The 19646-nt window shown below is 35.9% G+C and overlaps 1 protein-coding gene across 46 annotated transcripts in view; it reads left to right on the top strand.

Moving 5' to 3' along the window:
• ZBTB20 (zinc finger and BTB domain containing 20) overlaps positions 1–19646 on the top strand; it is an 825041-nt gene that overhangs the window by 381602 nt on the left and 423793 nt on the right. Inside the window, exon 1 of one of the 46 annotated variants that reach the window (XM_081572059.1) lies at positions 1735–2139. The exons of the other annotated variants lie outside the window; for them this stretch is intronic. The gene's annotated coding sequence lies outside the window, so the exon portion shown is untranslated. Of the gene's footprint in view, positions 1–1734; positions 2140–19646 lie in introns of those variants that run through there. 46 annotated transcript variants of the gene reach the window in all.

Here is a 19646-nt window from a genome sequence, read left to right on the forward strand (position 1 = left end):
TTTTTCGGTATTGGGGTATCATTTCTTTTCTTCAACATCTTCTGCCTTAGTACCATATAGCGTAAACTCTCTGGTTAGAGTTTTACATGTGACCACTAAATGGAAGTAGGTTTTCCCCCTCCTTTATTAGCCATACAGATATGATTTCTCTTATGGTACAATGAAAACAAAAATTGTATATAAGTTTGTACATGGTAAAAGAAGAGAAGTGGCTGGAAAAACCAGAGTCAATATATGTCAGGAATGCTTCCTATTTGCGTAAGACAGTTGAAACACACTGAAAGTAAGAATGACGTAAACAGTCACTATTTGTACCAGTTATGGAGGCGCTGCTTACTTTTCTGATGATGTCAAGATATTACAATATAGGGAGTCTTTTTTCTTAAGAAATTGATTTTAAAATCCTGAAATGTTTATGATTATGTACCTGACTTTATCATGCTTTAAACATCATAATTTCTAAATAACTGGTAATCTAATTCTAATGAAAGTTTTAGAAAGGGTTTAAAGGTTTGCTCTGCTTAGAATATTCCTCTACCAATGATATTACCCTTCCACTTTTTGAAACAGTCCATGGATCACTTCTAGAAGCCCTGCCTCATACATTTATGCATATTTATGTCATTCCTTTTGCTATATTATATTGTAGTTTTATGTTTAGATTTTCCTTTTTTGAGTCCGGTGGCTAAATTGTGAGCTTCTTGAAGACAAAAACTGTGTTTTATTTATCTCTCAATACATAGTATTATTCAGTTCCTAGAATTGAGTAGAATGCTCAATAAATATATATCCAATAAACTGATGAACTTTCAGTCATACACATACACACACACATATTAGATCAGGGCATGAATAGAATGCCCTATATCTTTGCATATTCTTCAAGTGCTTGTGAACCTTTTAACATTCCTTATAAACAGATTGATATATATCTGAATGTTCTAGTCACTTTGAGGGAAATTTTCTAATCTTTGAAAAAACTCTTTATTTTAGCTTTTCTTATTCTTTGTTTTTACTTTGAGCATCATTTTTGTCATGGACACAAGTGTGCTGTCAAGTATTGATTGTTTGACTGGACCGTACAGTATTTTGAATCCTTAGTTTCATTCACACACTGCCTGTTTGGTGGCTTTGGTCAAGCACATTATCTGTATGTTACATAATAAGTCGATGGATTGTTTCAGTTAACTAGAAAAATCAAAATCTTACTTTCAAAAAAGTTCTCAGCATTTAATACAGTGCTTGACATATTGTTAGGATTCAATAAATGTTCGTGGAATGCATGAATAAGTCAGCCATTATTGTTAACTGTTTTGAGGTATGAGATTTAAAAAAAAAAAGACAAAATGAAATGCCCAGTATCAGGCAGCCGGGTGACAGCAAATCTGACATTCAATAATTCTTACCTCTGTGTTTCTAGACTGTTACACAAGCTCACTGAGAAGTGCTATATATGTCTGATTTCTCAACTTCACCCTGCAGTAAACTTTTGCAATCTGGAAGCTAGAGACCTCTTTTGTAAATGTTGTCTGCCCGATGACTGTGTTGGCACTGAGGGAGCCTCAGCAGATAAAGTGGAGGAACATATGGCTCCCATCTGAATACAAATTGGTGGACATAACGTGGTAATTCAGCAGAGATGTCCTCTATATTGTAAACCGAAAGAGTATGATTAGAGGTGTTTATAAACGGCGTCTGAATTCCCCCCACACACACCCTCCCCACCTCTTTCCACTGTAGTTTTATCGGCCTGAATCATAGCCATCTAGCGTCCCAGGCTCACTGCGTTATTTGTTAAAATGGCCAGTGTGAGGAATTATTAATTAAAGCTAACAAATCACCCTGACGAGCTGTGCCCTGGCATGGCTGAAGGTTGATTGGCGAAAGTGTTCTCCTTTGGAGAAAAGACTTTTTGTGCTTGTGACGCAGTCAGGGACGGATTATTGAATATGCAAGTTAGAAGAAAAATCACAGGACAAGCAAATTGAGTATTTACTGGCAAATAATTGCTCTCTTAAGCTGTGGCTCTCTTCCTAAATTCTTAACATTCCCGAGGGTTAGAAAGAAACACAGAAAAATGCATCGGTACAGAGTACATTTCAAAAAAATTACCTAGACTGATGTTTCAGACTTGTGCAGGTAAGTGCGATTATGTGTGCATGGAAAGTGAAACAACAAGGGGAAGCAAGGGGAAAATGGGGGAAATGTTTAATCTGGTGGGTTTTTAAAAATCAATTTGTTGTTTATTGAAATACTGCTCGGCGTATTTCTGCCTTGACTGAGAGTTTAGTTTCAGTGCTGCATTTATTGTAAAAGTTAGAGAAATGAGAAGGAGGGAGGTTTCTCAGAGTTACTTTGTGTCTTTATCAGCAGAAGAGTATGTTAATGCTTTGCCCCAATAATAGTTAAAAACTTTGCTCCGATATTTGTGGATAGTTGTATACAATTATCACATGATTTAAGACTCTTCAGTTATTCTCAATATTATTAATTATGATCTGTCTTAAGAGCATCCCAAACATGTTTGGGTACAACTATTGCTTTTATTTTTCAGAGTAAACTCTGTTTTATATTAGCACCAAGCTAGTCCTTGTTCAGAATTTCTAAAGGGACATTACAGTTACTTTACAATTACCGGAATAGTTACTTAAACTTCGGGCTTCTGTAATAACCAGAGTGTCCTTATTGTCAACTGTTTGGTCTTTTTATCTGAAGTGTTGATCAGACTACTGAGTTTCGTGGACATTTTAAGATAGTGAGACTAGGTTAGAGACTTTTTCAAAACCACATTTAAATACATAAAAACATGAGTGTGGAAATGAAGGCTCATTTTATGTATAAAATACTGACATTAAGAAACAGAGATATATTGCTAATACAGCTGGGTTAAGTGAACAACATTATCAAAACACATATATCCACTGAATTTCATATTCGGTGAAAACCTGGAATATGTGCTTTCATCGACAACAAACTGTTTTTGAAATGAGAGTAACTGGCTGGTGAAATAGCATTTGAGGATTGTAATAACTATGAATAACATGGATTTAAAACAAAGGCATAAACATAATCTAAACAAATAACTAATTAATAATTGCCAAGTGTTTTAACAATAAAACATCTACAAGATAGTAAGAATAATAGTAATAATAATAAAAGTGGAAAGTCTGGCAATCACTCAAAAATTAAATCAGATGACTATCATAAGTTTTTAGACAATCAGAATTTAAAAATGTAAATATTTAACTTTTATTTTACCTTCTAATCTATTCCTGAACGATACAATATTATGCTGGCTACAATTTTTCCTTACTATATCTATTTTATTAAAAAATGACTTCTCTTAATATGTAAAATAGAGCTCAGAAGAAAGTTTAGAAAGTGTATTTTTTAAAGGTTTAATTCCCACTGGATAACATTCTGTCCTCAAATTTCAAGAGGCAGCCCTGTTAAAGTTTCTTGTGACTATTTGAGGGCACAATTTGGTCCATTATTTTCAAATAGCAAAGGGGACATTTAAAGCATATGTTCAGAGACTAAACCATCTGCCTGCTTTATTATGAATACCACAGAATTATGAGGACTTGGAAAGGCTCAGAAACTGAACCAGAGTTCTGTACAAGATTAAAAAAAAAAAAAAATACAGCACTTTTGTTTTAAAAAGTGCTTTGTAACCACTTACTTTTGCTAAGTATTTCATTAGTTCTTCTGTGAGAGAATTGTGTCATTACACCATTTTGATGTATGGGGAGTCAATGGCAAAATGTAGTTGAGTGACATGAATCTATGGCAACTTAATGGTAATATTTTCCCTCTGATTTAACTCACTCCATTTAAATGCCTCTTGGAGTTTTGGATTGACTTATCAATAGTGAAACTCTCAGTGAACTAAGGAAACATTATAAAATGGTGACTGCTGGAATAAAAATGAAATCTAGCTGCTAGCTTCTGGACTGTCTAAAAATGAGTTGTAAGAGACTAGTGGAGGTCAGACTAAAGAGCATATCTATAATCCAACTGTGATGTATTCCAAGTATCAATCAACTATTGGTGCCCATGATGGGGGGGATTAAAAAAACGAGGGGAACTTGGCATTGTTTCTGCACAGTGCTATATTCTTTTGATATCTGAAAGGATATGAGATCCAGAAATTAATATAAGAACAAAAATCATATTTGGGTCTCAACACAATAATATTTCAGCCCAAAGTGGTTAGATAAGGACAAATTAAGATGAGTGTCATTGTTAAGATGTCCAGTGCCCAATTAGAGTTCTTCTAATTTACCTGAGTTGTTACTAGAATCAGTCTGAGACTAGCTGGATCATTATCAGAGGAAATACAGAAAATAGACTAAACCCATTTTGAATAAAGTCTTTCATTATTGAAATGACTTATCACTGTTTGTTGCTTAATGAAAATTATTTAAGAAAGTAATAGTGGAGGCAAAGGACTAAAGAGTTTCATTGAAGATTTTAAGATATATACATATATATGTATGGAAGATTCATACAAGTAAATAATTATGCATATATATTTATGTGCATGCATTTATAATTTTTAAAAGAAAAAATATTAATTACACACCTTGTTAGGCTGATTAAACCTAGGAATTGGTTGTTTCTTTTTTTTTTTTTATACAGTCAATCTAAAAGACTGAACACACAGATTTTAACACAGCTATAGTTGGCTTTCAGAACTGAAGGATGTCAGAATTAATGATCTGGTGCTGAAAATACCTATGTTCAAATTCACATGGATATTCTCATAGTAGTCATTTTAATTTTATGCCTCTCTATATTGCAGTCCTGCAAATAATCAAATGAATTTATTAGCCCAAAGACTATAAAATATTTCCATTATTTCAAAAAGCTAGTTTTTATTTTATATTTTAAGTGAGTTATATATGGGCTTCCCTAGTAGCTCAGTTGGTAAAGAATCTACCTGCAATGCAGGAGACCCCAGTTTGATTCCTGGGTTGGGAAGATCCCATGGAGAAGGTAATGGCTACTCACTCCAGTATTCTGGTCTGGAGAATTCCATGGACAGAGGAGCCTGGCAGGTTGCAGTCCATAGGGTCACAAAGAGTTGGACACAACTGAGCAACTTTCACACACACACATATATATAAATATGCACAGAGACACACATACTCTGTTTTGTTTTTCTCATTTATTTCTACCATCTAGTTCCAAAAAGGGAATTAAAATGACTGAGAAAGGAAAAGATGCAAGTAATACAGTGAAATACATGAAGTAAAAGTAGATTAGAAAGGCAAAATAAATAAATAAATAAAAGAAACAATAAACAAGGGCAAAGATACAAAAATAGAGTCAAGAGTGAAGTTGGTGCACAAACTACATTCGATGAAGTGCTATACATTGCATGCAGTCAAGTCAAAGAGAAAACCATGACAAGTTATGTAATTTATAACATTCATAAGAATAATTTAAAAATCTCCATCATTCATTGCTAAGGTTCTTGGAGAATGACACTCTGAATATTTAGAGAACTCAGTGCTAAGGGAGCTTCCACTGAAAATCGTTATAGGCTACAGAGACCTAGAGGTCAGGGCAGAATCAGCAGTTATACTTTTGTGAGGCACGTGTAGAGGAATAGACTATAGTAATCTCTTTTCAATCCCAGGCGAGAAGTTTCTTGGAAGGAGGAAGGGGAAGCTTCAATTAGTGCAGTTATGTTGGCAAGACCAAGGTTTTATGGAAAATAGGGATTTCAGGAGTAATTTTAATAACTATCTCATATAAATATATGTATACATATATAGTTTAACAATAAATCAAAAATTTAGAAGGCATCCACTTTTATAATAGCCATTAAAACACATTTTATCAAATAAACCTCTTGAATCAACTTTGCTTCCCTAAATTGTTATTGAAATGTTGCTGTACTCCTGCCACTTTTTTCCTACTTTTACTTGAAGCACACTGTCAGTCTTTGTGAAGTTTTAAAAAGAACATTTTCTGGCTTGATTTTAAAGTTTCTTGCCTTTGCATCCTTCCTTGGTTCATTTTCAAAAGTCTTAGCAAACTACCTGGTCTTTTCATGGCAATTTTGATGGTTAAGTCACATTGACTAGGTCTGTCTTTTCTCCATATTGAAAAAGTGAAGCATAAAGATTTTTTTTTCACATTTCCTTTGTAGCACAATCCATAGTAAGTAGTCCAAGGACCACCTGTATCAGAATTACCTAGGATGTTTGTCAAAATGAAGATCCCTGTATCGAACATGGAATGGTGTTCTGTTTCACATATGATAATATACATGTTTCAATGCTATTCTCCCAGAACGTCCCACCCTCACCTTCTCCCTCAGAGTCCATAAGACTGTTCTATGCATCTGTGTCTCTTATTCTGTCTCGCATATAGGGTTATCGTTACCATCTTTCAAATTCCGTATATATGCATTAGTATACTGTATTGGTGTTTTTCTTTCTGGCTTACTTCACTCTGCATTAGGTCCCAACTAAAATAAAAAATAAAAAAAAAAAGAAACAATAAAAAAATAAAATAAAAAAAGAAGATCCGTGGACTCTATTCCTGAACTTCTGAATTAGAAGCTCTGAGGTTAGAGTCTGAGGATCTGCAATTTAGGAAGTTACCCAGGTTAGTTACATACACTAAAGTTTGAAAACCACTCTTACAAGATTGTAACTTTAAAATTTCTAGTATATGAGTATAAAATGGTAGAATTTCCACTCTACAGTTGATGAGAGCTAATTATATATAACACAGACCAAAATACTAAGGCATATTAACTGATGATGGATGGCCTGTTTGTGAAACTGGGAAGATCAAGCTTAGAAAAACATACTGCATTTGTTTGAACCCTTCAAGTCATATCTCACCATTACAGGAAGATGTTCTTAAAATTTTTAGCTATCATTTACTGAAAACTACTATGTGCTAAGTCATGTGTTGCATCTGGGTAGTAGAGATACAAAGATGAAAAAGAACAACTCCATCCATTGTCTGAAAAAATGCATATTCTAAGGTAATTTATTACTACTAAGATATTATCTTCTCTGTACTAGGATAAGTATGAATTGCACATAATATTCTCTTGAGTAAAACTGAAGATTTCCATTGTATTATATCAGTATGAATTTATACTTGATAGAAATTTTATATAATAAGCCCTGCTACAACTTGGAAGCTGCAAAATACAAGAAACCATTGTCAGTTCCTCCTTCTTCCCCTCAGCAACAGATTGCATCCCCCAGTACTGAAATGGGAGATATCATGGGGACTTACTAATTCCATTTTTTTTGTCGCCCGTGACTTGATACTGGGATTCCTTTTGAGAGGAGGAGAGGGATGTGTAAGTAAATGCACCTGATGTTATGAAGACTTGCGTGTCCTTTTCTACTGCCTCATCTAAGGCCTCAGCTGACCTATAGGAAATGCTGGAGCCTAGCCTCCCTTGTTGGCAGGTAGGGCAAAATATGGAGGAACTTGAGTGATCCTTCTTAGTACCCTGCTCCAAAGTCTCATTAGTGCCAGAAATTGGTATCAACAGGCTAGAAGAGACATTTTATGCATAAAGGAATCTGGTAGCTGGTCTGAGGAACAGGATAGAACTTGCAGTTTCATTGATGATTCATGTTTTCCTGGAAAAGTACTGGAGACACTCTCCCCCTTTATTATTTCCAGAACAATATGAGAAATATTGTGAGACCTTCCATATCTTTTTTCTTTTCCTTCCCTTCTCTTCAACATATATTTGCTATGTATTTAGTGCCATGCTTTCTTCTAGGAACTTTAGGGATAGAGTGATGAATAAAGTTTCTACTTTCCTGAAATCTATATTAGGGTATATAATGTATTAGGGTTAGAAGGGGAATAAAATTACTAAATGTAAAATGTAAAGTAGTATAGGTATAATATGATTCATTTTAAAGACATTGACTGCTGCACTCTCCATGACTTACAAGTATATTCGTATTATTTCATAATGTGTATATGTATCTATGTGTGTGCATGTGTGTATAAATATATCTATTTCTTGATGCATTTATAGACTTCTTTGGGGAACAGACTAGTCAATTCAGGACTCTACTATTGTGGGAAGCTTTTTTTCGTGGGGACCTGCGCATAATGTAAGGGGAAACACAAGCACACTCCAAGGATCAGTATGTGTGCGTGGTCAAAGGCAAGACCCTTCTTTTCCATCTTTTTGCTTCCTTGTGTGTATGTTTCCTGAGTTTTGTTTTGTTGTTGAAGATCTAAATTCTAGGCACTCCAGACACCCAGGGGTCTAAGAGTTAGGGTCAATCTTCAAGTGAACAAAGTAAAGATGACAAACGATTAATAATAGTATGTGCCTTGATAAGGTTCTATGAAGGATGCAGTAAGCAGTACTATCCTAGAAGAGATCAGAGCATAGGCAACAGGAAAGGTTTCCCAGAGGGATTCAGGTTTTAACTTAGACTAACAACACAACTGTAAAACAAAACAAAAATATTTTTTAAAGTAAACTTCTAATTTTTCACCTGATCACAAAGTTGTGATCCAAGTGTGATCACCTAATATGTATCCATGGTGAAAATATTCTAGACAATAAGACAACCTATATTTTTTTTTAAAAAAAAGGGAGTAGTGGAAATCATTGGTTAACTCAGCACTTGAGAGAAGCCATTGTAACATTCATAAGAAACTTTTTGAACATGTATTATGTTCCAGGGTTATGCCAGCCAGCCACTGTCTTCTCAGAAGGGAACATTTTAATTAGCAGACAATATGAATAGAAGCAACTCAAACTTTAACTCCTGTTGGCTGTCTTTAGCTTTGGTATTACAAACCAGCTGGGTCCCAACTGGAGTTAGTGTAGCTAGGAGAGCATATCTGAGTGTTCTCCTGAACAAACACGTAGCGCCTGCTGTCACCCTCACCTAGCAGAGATGTGAAAGTCAGCTTCATTGACTCTGCTTCTTCTCGGCCTGTGTGGCCTTGGGTGAGTTATTTGGCCTCTCTGTGTCTTGGTGTCCTTCTCTGTCAAACTGGATTATTAACAGTATATACCTCACAAGATATTTTGAGAAATGAATAAGATAATGCATATAAAGTGCTAATCACAGTTCTTGGCATATAGTGTAGTGTTCAGTAAGTGCTGTCATTATTATGATGCTGATTACTATTACTATTACAGTTATTTTAATTGCCAAGGAAACTTGCTGAAAACATATTTTGTCCAGTACATCTGCGTTGTCACTATTGACAAAATGACTCAAAACACACTTCTTACAGAGGGTGGGACAGAGATATCATCTTTGCGACTCACATTAAGAATCTGGATTTATAGCTGAAAATTATAATATAATTCAGAAGATAAATGACATTATGCAGACTAATTTTCTGTTTCTATATGGAAATCATGTTTAAATCTGCCTTAAATGCCCTTCCTGTTACAGATTTTGTTTCAACAATTTGTGGCTAACTAGGTTTGTTTAAAGGAACTTTAAATCCAAAGCCCTAATGTTTTTCACATAGTACTGTATTTTTTATACCATCAGTGACTGAAAAAGAGTAGAAACATAACTTGTCCTAATGAGGCATCTTCAGGAAGGAGAAACTTCTACATTGTCAAGATCTGTATTTTAAATGTGATAGTGAACAAAAATATCTAGCCTAGCAGTGCCACATATTAGGTGTTTAAATACGTATTTTGAATTGATTTACAATTTGCAAGAAAAAGCACATTAACATCAGTGTAGATGTTCTGTAGAAGTGTAAATGATTTTAAGAGAAAGATTGCACGGTAGAATAACAATATATTAGAAAAATTCATTTGTGTGGAATCTTGACAACATATTATGTTAACTTTATAAAAATAGTAGGCTTGCCTCAGTATGAAGGGCAGAAATGTACAATGAAAAGAATGTAGACTTTGTACTTGCACAGCCATGTATTTGGTTATTCCCTCCACTATTTGTAAATTATGTAATCATGGATACATTATTTCTTGTGGCTAAGTCTTTAAACAGAAAATAGGGCAATAATGGCCTCATTGCATGGTAAGTTTGTGTAGTGCCTAGAAGAGTTCTTGGAGCATGATAGATAAATGATATCCATTGACAATGGCAATGACAACAATAAGATAGAAAAAAACTGTGTACAATGAATATAAGCCTATTGTGTGTTCAGTTCAGTTCAGTTGCTCAGTCGTGTCCGACTCTATGCGACCCCATGAATCACAGCACGCCAGGCCTCCCTGTCCATCACCAACTCCTGGAGTTTACCCAAACCCATGTCCATCGAGTTGGTGATGCCATCCAACCATCTCATCCTCTGTCATCCCCTTCTCCTCCTGCCCCAATCCTTCCCAGCATTAGGGTCTTTTCCAATGAGTCAACTCTTCGCGTGACGTGGCCAAAGTATTGGAGTTTCAGCTTCAACATCAGTCCTTCCAATGAACACCCAGGACTGATCTCCTTTAGGATGCACTGGTTGGATCTCCTTGCAGTCCAAGGGACTCTCAAGAGTCTTCTCCAACACCACAGTTCAAAAGCATCAATTCTTCTGCTCTCAGCTTTCTTCACCGTCCAACTCTCATATCCATACATGAGCACTGGAAAAACCATAGCCTTGACTAGATGGACCTTTGTTGGCAAAGTAATATCTCTGCTTTTAAATATGCTATCTAGGTTGGTCATAACCTTCCTTCCAAGGAGTAAGCGTCTTTTAATTTAATGGCTGCAGTCACCATCAGCAGTGATTTTGGAGCCCCAAAAATAAAGTTTGACACTGTTTCCACTGTTTCCCCATCTGTTCCCATGAAGTGATGGGACCAGATACCATGATCTTAGTTTTCTGAACGTTGAGCTTTAAGCCAACTTTTTCACTCTTCTCTTTCACTTTCATCAAGAGTCTTTTTAGTTCTTCTTCACTTTCTACCATAAGGGTGGTGTCATCTGCATATCTGAGGTTATTGATATTTCTCCCGGCAATCTTGATTCCAGCTTGTGATTCTTCCAGCCCAGCGTTTCTCATGATGTACTCTGCATATGAGTTGAATAAGCAGGGTGACAATATACAGCCTTGACGTACTCCTTTTCCTATTTGGAACCAGTCTGTTGTTCCATGTCCAGTTCTAACTGTTGCTTCCTGACCTGCATACAGGTTTCTCAAGAGACAGGTCAGATGGTCTGGTATTCCCATCTCTTTCAGAATTTTCCACAGTTTATTGTGATCCACACAGTCAAAGGCTTTGGCATAGTCAATAAAGCAGAAATAGGTATTTTTCTGGAACTCTCTTGCTTTTTCGATGATCCAGCAGATGTTGGCAATTTGATCCCTGGCTCCTCTGCCTTTTCTAAAACCAGCTTGAACATCTGGAAATTCACGGTTCACGTATTGCTGAAGCCTGGCTTGGAGAATTTTAAGCATTACTTTACTAGCGTGTGAAGTGAGTGCAATTGTGTAGTAGTTTGAGCATTCTTTGGCATTGCCTTTCTTTGGGATTGGAATGAAAACTGACCTTTTCCAGTCCTGTGGCCACTGCTGAGTTTTCCAGATTTGCTGGCATATCGAGTGCAGCACTTTCACAGCATCATCTTTTAGGATTTGAAATAGCTCAACTGGAATTCCATCACCTCCACTAGCTTTATTCATAGTGATGCTTTCTAAGGCCTGCTTGACTTCACATTCCAGGATGTTTGATTCTAGGTAAGTGATCACACCATCGTGATTATCTGGGGGTCATGAAGATCTTTTTTTGTAGAGTTCTTCTGTGTATTCTTGCCACTTTTTCTTAATATGTTCTGCTTCTGTTAGGTCCATACCATTTCTGTCCTTTATCGAGCCCATCTTTGCAGGAAATGTTCCCTTGGTATCTCTAATTTTCTTGAAGAGATCTCTAGTCTTTCCCATTCTATTGTTTTCCTCTATTTCTTTGCATTGATCACTGAGGAAGGCTTTCTTATCTCTCCTTGCTATTCTTTGGAACTCTGCATTCAGATGGGAATATCTTTCCTTTTCTCCTTTGCTTTTCCCTTCTCTTCTTTTCCCAGCTATTTGTAAGGCCTCCTCAGACAGCCATTTTGCTTTTTTGCATTTCTTTTCCATGGGGATGGTCTTGATCCCTGTCTGCTGTACAATGTCATGAACCTCTGTCCATAGTTCATCAGGCACTCTGTCTATCAGATCTAGTCCCTTAAATCTATTTGTCACTTCCACTGTATAATCATAAGGGATTTGATTTAGGGATTTGATTATGTGTAGAATAGATATATAAATATAAATATGATTCATATGAATTTGTATATGCATTCCGATATAATAAATACTAATACCAGAAATTGCCTTGCTTAATGTTTGACATACCATCAAAGTGCTGCATGTAAATTTTACCTATTTAAATGCTATTATGAAAAGGTCTGCCTTATGTATTTTAGTTAAATGAAGATAAAATTCAAAAATCTAAAACCAACTCTATCTTTTGAAGAATGACAATAAAAGCTAAAGCCACCAAAAGATCTGTTACTAACAGTAAAATAATTTGAATTTGATGCAAATAAAGAGCAGGGAAAATACTCCGTTTCAAATGATAGAAAAAATGCATTAACTTGAGAGACTCTTAGGTGACCCCTAATCTGGATAGTATTAATTGGAAGCATTTTAAAGATTATAGGGCTATTATTTCTAGTTTCAGTGGTAGCTACATATGGAAAATGGCTGCAGATATTCACAATACAAAAATAGTTCATTGCTAAATTCGAAATTCTGTTAATGTCACAAACAGTGGGATGTGAAACACAAATGAATTGTGATGACAGTTGAGTCCCAAGCTGCCTATTTGTTTTTTCCCTCAGATCTGCCCATATTTGGCTTTATATTTTCTCCAGTCCTGATTTAACCCATCAATATTTGTATTTTCTGAAGCTAGCACCACCTTGGAGCAGACCACTTTTAAGGATTTTATTCCTAAATGCATCTGGTTCCTAGGAATTTTGCTCTCACTGCTTTTCCTCCTACTGATAGGTATTCTTGAATCTTTCTTTACCTCTCACCTTAGAGTCAGAGTTTCAATCACTTTTTAACCTATAGGCTTCTAGGGCTTGGGATTGTTCTTTACTCCATCTCTCTGGAGTAGAGTGTCTTCCCATTTTTCTTCATCTGCAGGACATATTTCTTCTTCATGTTGCTTTGACTTCCTGTCATCCTGATAACCTACATACATTTCCTACTATAGTTTTTTTTAAAAAAAACTTGTTTTTCTAAATGTCACTCTTATCCTCTTTGATGGAAGATATTTGTGATCCTAGATTTGGGGAACAAAACTAGATACACTATTTTATGAATTGAATAAAGCTCCCTTTTAAATACAGCAATTTGATATAGCCATAAGCTAGCTTGACTTTGGGGAAAATGTCATTTTAAAATATCTCTAAAATGCATTGCTAAAATGACCAAATTATTTTGGCTTAATGGATTTTGTAGCTTGGACACCAAACGTACCTCACAGAGCAACAGTCTGGGTGAAATATGTTTTACCTGCATTTTACTACAGACAGTGATTTGGCTACCATTTATTAAGTGACCTCTCTGAACCAAGAATTTTACATTTAATTCTTAAAACAATCCTGTGAGATAGCTACCACTATCTTCACTTAATAGATTAAAAAACTTTGACCTAGAGAGGTTAAATAACTTGTTAAGGGGTGGAAATGGGATACACACGCAAGGTTCTAAACTCATCTTTCCTCCTTTACCACATTCTTGTGCCTGGTTATGTATTTACATTTTGGTAATGGGAAAGAAGTTTGTAGTATAATTTAATTGGGGGCATAGCCAATTTCCTCAAAGCAAACAAAGTAATGATGAGATTTCACTGTTATCCTTTTTATAGAAATAGGAGCCTCAGGTTGTGGCTTCACTAGATCTCCAGAAGGCTGAAGCACATGAATGTCGGTAACTTCCTTTACTGCTCCCTTTGGTTTCAAGAGACAGGTGATTATTAGTTCTGAATAAACTGGAGCTTAAACTGGTGGTTCATAGACCCATTTCATAGACCAGGGGTTTCAGGTTTCCCCTCAAAAGTCTCCTGTGACTTCTCCTATTTATTTTCTCCAAAATTGAAATCTGATGATTTTTCTCAGCAAATGTATTCTGTAGATATTTTCTCCCAACAAATTTCTGAAGAATTGTTATTAGTAGTACTAGTGTTAGTATCTTTATAAAGCAGATACATAATGCAGTTTTAATACATTCATTATCAATCTATATGTTTATCTTATGAGGCACTAATACTATTTTGCTTTTATATAGTACTTCATGGTTTACAGTTCGGAAAATATGTACCAAAGAGATAGCATTTAGAAAGACATTGCGTTTTCCTCAGGTTCACTTCAAATGGAGATACATAATTTAGCTGGAGTTTGGACATAGAGTAAAGCAGTGGTACGACTACCCTCCTGCCAAGATTGAGAATCTTTACTTTCCAGATTAATACTTAGTGTTTGCCCTTGTGCGGTTGGACCATTGAATTTGCCAGTTTGCAATCCAAATCCTAAGACCTTGCTTTGAGCAAGGACTTGAGTGTTAGCGTAGATTGGCTTAATTTATCTCTTTGCCACAACCACTTAACTTCATTTGGGTCAAAACCTCCAAAAGGAACTCTGGAAATTTCACTAGCATTTAGAGTGAAATTTTACCTTGAAAAAAGAAAAGAAAAGAAAAACAGTAACAAGAGCCCTGGAACCGTCTTTCTTCAAATATTCCCCAGAGAAGAAAAATATAAAAACCTTATTGTATGATGCTAAGTTTTGGTTTACACATCATGAGTGCTTTTCTTAGGCTGCAAGCTCACCCTTCCTCCACTCACAATGAATGTTCGATTTCCTTCTCTCAAATTCTGACTATTGCCAATTTTGATATATGTCTTCATTATTATTTAGTACTCTAAATTTAAAATAGATGTTTCATTCTTACACTTTTTGAAGATTCAGGAGGCTTTATTTATTTATCAAAAATTACTGTAAAACTCAGCCCCAAATCCTGTTTTATAAACAAATAAATTTTGCCATTTTTTACAAATCTGAATACCATAGGCTATTTTTACACTTTTTCTCTATACCATAGTTCAGCTTTTATTCTTCTCTGCATCAGTTCAGTTCAGTCACTCAGTCGTGTCCAACTCTTTGCGACCCCATGAACTGCAGCACGCCAGGCCTCCCTGTCCATCACCAACTCCCAGAGTCTACCCAAACCCATGTCCATCAAGTCAGTGATGCCATCCAACCATCTCATCCTCTGTCGTCCCCTTCTCCTCCTGCCCCCAATCCTTCCCAGCATTAGGGTCTTTTCCAATGAGTCAACTCTTCGCATGATGTGGCCAAAGTATTGGCATTTCAGCTTCAACATCAGTCCTTCCAATGAACACTCAGGATTGATCTCCTTTATGATGGATTGATTGGATCTCCTTGCAGTCCAAGGGACTCTCAAGAGTCTTCTCCAACACCACAGTTCAAAAGCATCAATTCTTCGGCGCTCAGCTTTCTTCACCGTCCAACTCTCACATCCATACATGACCACTGGAAAAACCACAGCCTTGACTAGACGGACTTTTGTTGGCAAAGTAACATCTCTGCTTTTAAATATGCTATCTAGGTTGGCCATAACCTTCCTTCCAAGGAGTAAGCGTCTTTTAATTTCATGGCTGCAATCACCATCAGCAGTGATTTTGGAGCCCAAAAAAATAAAGTTGGACACTGTTTCCACTGTTTCCCCATCTATTTCCCATGAAGTGATGGGACCAGATGCCATGATTTTAGTTTTCTGAATGTTGAGCTTTAAGCCAACTTTTTCACTTTCCTCTTTCACTTTCATCAAGAGGCTCTTTAGTTCTTCTTCACTTTCTGCCACTTTCTGTACAGCGTATAGTCCAGGAAATATAAGTGAAAATGAACAGTTTCAGAAGAATAGCACAGGAAAATTTCCTATTCTTAGTTATATTCAAAATGAACTTCCTGTCCCATTGTTTCTAACCTATAATGTATCATTTTCAGAAATGTATTATAATATTACATAAATATTAGGATATCTTCCCAGATATTTGTTATCAAAAATATGGAGGAAAATCCCACACATAAATGTCCCAACTTCTTGCCCTACCTCAGATGAATTTTGGACATGAGAAAATTTCTTTCCAACAGTGGGATGTCGTGTTGTGCTTGATGAATTTTAACATTTGCATCCCTTGGTGCTCATATTTGTGAAGAATATTAAAGACTTATGACCTCTTTTTCCTTTTAGCTGCACATGGCTCAATCTAATAAATTTTAAATACAGAATCAATATGGTTATAATCCCAATCATACCACATTTAAAAGCAATGTTCTAGACTCTGTTTCTCTGCCAGCATGACTCCGCAAAGAAAGCGAAACCAAACAAAACTTTCCTTAAAACAGAGTAAAATGTGACTTGCAAAAACTGTTTTAAGAAGTGGTTTCAACAGTGGAGAACAACCAGTTTCTCAAACACCATGGTAGCCATTTCAAGCTGTAGAGTGGACAGTATACAGGAAAAATCAATAAAGGGGAAAAAAATATCTGTCACATATGAAACCTAAAAATACCATTAAAGACCAATTCCCTCTCTATTCATCTATTATTGCATTCCACTAAAAGGTGCTGAAAAATATCAGCCAGCTTCTACTAAAATGAAGTGTCCAGGCAAGCAAGTCTGTAAATAATTAAAAGAATAGAGTAGAAGAGAGGAAATGGTTTGGGAAGAGTGGGGATGAGGAAGAGATCAAGCACTTAAAATGTTGAATGTACCAGAACCAGAAAACAGGGAGAGGAAGAACTTGCTCTTCAAAAGAAGATACTTTCCATCCTTCATAGCAACATAGACTTGATAGTCTGATAATAGAAGCCCTTTGGTTAGGACCAGTGGGAAGAACACAGTCTTCACAGAGCCTTCACTAAATGTTCAATTGCCCAGTGCAATCTGATCAACATGTCCTTGTTTCTAGAATTGAGTAAAACAAATCAGCATGAACAACATATGGTTTAATAGTTAACTTTTAGAACAAGGGACAGGGAGATGCTTTTATGCCCAGTCCCAGTGTTCATTTATTACTAAAGTCTGTTCTGAGACCATTTGCAGCTTTCCAGAGAATCTGACTTTGGCTTAATTAACTCTTTGTTCTGGAGTCTCTATTAATACTTGTGAAGCTTTGTGATAAAACAACTTCTAGAATCCAAAGTATTAGTATTAATATCATTATTACTATTAATATTATTATTATTCCTTTCTTATGTTGGTAATTCTCTCTTCATTTTCTTATTCCAGAAATAAGTGCAAATTTTGTGAATACACAGAGTTATTTAGTTTCTCTGAAAAAGTTTATGTTTTCTTCCAAGTTGGAAATTTGTGATATTTGAAATATCTGGATTTTTTTAATGACCGGAGACAGAAAAGATCCTAGAGACAGAAAGGTCCACAAAGGAAGAGGACAAAGGAAGGGAAAGAATTGTGTATTTAGGCTGATTCAGTCTTCAGTGCTCTATTGTTTGGCTAGTGGTCTTTTTATTAAGATTTCTGCTATATCAGAATTCTAATCAGACTCTCCCTCTGTAACTAAGAGATTCTCCAACTTTTAGCATTTTCTCTAGCTCCTCAAGAGTAACCATGGACTAGGGTTTGGTATACCTTAATGAATGGGAATTGGGTTATGAACAAGTACTAAGGAAAAAAATAACAAGAAAATTGAAGGCAAATTCATGATAAGCACAGAGGTCATGCAACTGTTGGAAGTACCTGGTATGGAATTTCTGTTAGCAATATAGCTAAGGTAAACAGTAACAATAATAACAATAAAAAAACCCTATACTTCTCACTCCCCTCTCCCTGTTTTCATTTAAAAACAACTACCATCATAAAAATAGCCCAGGAAAGAGAAAGAGCCCATGTCTGTATTTTTGGTGTATGACCATATATCTTCACTGTAGTTCCACAGAGGCCACACATTAACAGAGTTATTCGTCCCTGATGTTTCTCAGAGATCATCTTTGTGTATGTCTCCATAGCTGTTATGATAGTGTTACTATTTTCTCTTCTTCATTTTCTCCTTTTATTTGGGCTCTTTTTTTTTTTTTTCTTGTGAAAGAGGCTCTTTCTCTAGCCTCTTTAGACACATTCACCATTTCACTAGGACAGATGGGTCCTTCTATATGATGCCTTTTAAAGTGGTAAGATAGTAGGAATAGATTTTGAACAATATTTTACCAGCACTGTTGAAAAATTAGCAACTGTATATTCTATATACACACAGAAGCTGCATAAAATGCAAATTCTATTCAGGTCTGATTTCTTCTGCATTTATATAGTGACTATTGCTGTAGCATTTGAGCACTTTATGCTATTTCCTCTTATTATTATTTACCACCTGATCATTTCAAAGTGCTTTTTACAATCAGAGAATTTCATTAACAACCCATTCCCTTGCTCTTTGTTTTTCTGCACCCTTGCATGTAAAGCTATCAAGCATCTTAGTAGCTTTATCAGATAAATTACAGTGAAAAGATAGAATGCTGCTGACAGGAGGATAGAGGAAAAAAAAAATCCAAAACATCTTCTGAAATCCCTTTTATGTTTTATAGCATCAAAATAATAATATTGTAGAAGTGTGCATGTATATACATATATATATGTGTGTTATATATACATATATGTATGTTTGAGTGAAAACTCAACCACTAGATACTTTCATTTCTCATGGTTTCCGCCATTGCAATAATCAGAAACGCGACATGACCAGAGGGAGTACTTGTCTGCACTTCCCACATAGAGAAGTCTGGGCACTTGCACCTTCTCACCGTAGAAAGCTTGTGATTTCTTATTGCTTCTTGAGCTGCCTTTAGCCCAGAATTATAGAAGTCAATCCATTTTAAAATCCAAAAAGCTACTGTTATACTTTTTTAAGCTGAGAGATAGAGACTTGTTTATAAAAAGGTTCATTGTGATTATAGATGAAAGTGCGTGGTTGGTACTTTAACAGTTTGATTGAATTAAAATCAAGTTCATTCTGGGGTTTCCTTCTCAGCTCTACTCCTTGCTTTCTCTTTGACTCTAAGCTAATTGCATAACCTCTGGTTGACTTGTGCCTCATCTACACATTCAAAGTGAAATTCAGAAATGAGGTTATTAATCTAACTAATGTACACTGTAATATTATTTCTCTGTTTCTGCTAGAGAATTTGAGATTTCTGACTTAAGCAGATAGTGATAAAAACTAACACAATATCCTTTTGTCCTTAGAGAGCAACCCTATGAAGTAGACGGGCTTCCCAGGTGGTGCTAATGGTAAAGAACCCACCTGCCAATGCAGGAGATGTAAGAGATGCAGGTTTGATCCTTGAGTGGAAAGATCCTCTGGAGGAGGGCATGGCAGCCCACTCCAGTATTCTTGCCTGGAGAATCCCATGGATAGAGGAGCCTGGAGGGCTACAGTCCATAGAATTGCAAAGAGTCGGACATGACTAAAGCAACTTAGTGTGCGCACACACACACACACACAGATGAAGTAGACACATCAGAATCACCTGGAAATGATCTGAATCACATGGACCGCTTGTTAAAAACACAAACTGTTAGGCCCTTTTAAAATCACTTCACTAAGGGAGATGTAG

This window comes from Giraffa tippelskirchi, chromosome 2 (genome assembly GCF_054371585.1).
Source record: "Giraffa tippelskirchi isolate mGirTip1 chromosome 2, T2T-mGirTip1v1.2.pri, whole genome shotgun sequence".
NCBI classification, from domain to species: Eukaryota; Metazoa; Chordata; class Mammalia; order Artiodactyla; family Giraffidae; genus Giraffa; species Giraffa tippelskirchi.